Genomic DNA, 1,480 nt, shown 5'->3' with positions numbered 1-1,480 from the left:
CGCCCCCGCGCGCCCCCGCCGCCCGGCCGGCCGGCCTCCTCTGTTTTTGTTTTGATGGAGCCCGCGTGCAGCTGGCGCGTGTCGAGTCACGTGCCGTGGGCGGGAGGGGGCTGGGGCGCGGGAGGCGAGGGCGCGGTGACGCACGCGTCCGGAGGGCCTGGCGCTCGCAGGGGCTGCGGGGCGAAGGGCGAGGGGGCGTGTGCCCCAGGTAGATCCCGGTGGTGCCGGGTGTCGGGGCCGCGGCTGGTGAAGTTCGTGGGAGTTGATGCTGGGTAAGCCGTGTTCGGACGTGGGTGTGAATCCCACAGCACTTTGAGTTCGTCGTCACATCATCTAGGCGATCCTCGTCCAGCCGGGCAGGCCCCCCCCCCCAGCCTGCGCGGATTCGGTCAGAGTCAAGCAAGACCTTAGCGGCGTATTTCTGTGGGCACATAGAGATCTATGTGGTTCTTAATCCTGGCTGCAAATTATAAACAACTTGAGAGCCGTAGAAAGAACTCCGTTGCCTGGCCCAACCCAGACCAGTTGAACCCAAATCCAAATAGGGCCTGGACATCGAGTATTTAGGGGAAAAAAAAAAACTCTGCCTGGTATTTTTGACGCACAGCGAGGGGCGAGAACTTAGGTAGGTCAGCTTGATGGAATCGATGTTTGTGAAACCATCCCTCGTTAGGAGTGAACTAGTAAAAAAAATAGACGTAGTTAACACAAATTGATCTGTCACTAGAAGGGTCACTGTGTGTCGGCATGGTGACTACGCAGTTAGGGATATTTGATGAAATACTGGCACCCCATTTTACAGTTGGGAAATTGAAATTCAGGAAGAAAAGTAAATTTGGTCAGTGGCGATCCGTGGCTAGTACCCAGGGAGGCTGCCTCCAGACCTCCTGCTTCAGACCATAGCATATGCTGCCCTGGAGCTATGCCTTTACCTAAGGGCCACCTATTTGTGTGAACAGGAATCCTTCTCTGTTTGCCTACCAGCCTGCGAGTTTACCTGCATGTATTTTTGCGTGTACTTTTATTTGCAAAGTTCTGCTTGTATTGAAGGGAGGAGAAACACTTGGTGAATTCGCTAAGGCCTGTAGGCTACTAACATTTACATGAAGTTTGTTGTGAGGAGAGGGGGATCCTGGTACTATGAAGAGAACAGGTTTTTTGTTTTGTTTTTGTTTCTGAGACATGAGCACAGGGGTAAAGTGAAGCATCCAGAAGATGCAGGCATCTTCCAAAGATTTACATGCTCAGCCGGAAGTCCTTCAGGTTCCTACTAAAGATTGTTGTCTAGTGTTGTTAGCTGTGTAGCAGACAAGAGGCATATTACCAAGTCTTAGGGATTGGTTTTCACGTTGCTTGCAGTTTGGGTGAGGGAAGTTTAAAGACCTACGTTGGTGAGCCTGACACAGACATGAACGCTATAGGTCTGGCATGGAAATCATCTCCCTCCTCCTGTCATCCCCATCTTTCTTAACATCAGAGC

The sequence above is a fragment of the Ailuropoda melanoleuca genome, chromosome 1 (assembly GCF_002007445.2).
Source record: "Ailuropoda melanoleuca isolate Jingjing chromosome 1, ASM200744v2, whole genome shotgun sequence".
Taxonomy (NCBI): Eukaryota; Metazoa; Chordata; class Mammalia; order Carnivora; family Ursidae; genus Ailuropoda; species Ailuropoda melanoleuca.
Note: the sequence above shows the minus strand (reverse complement) of the source record.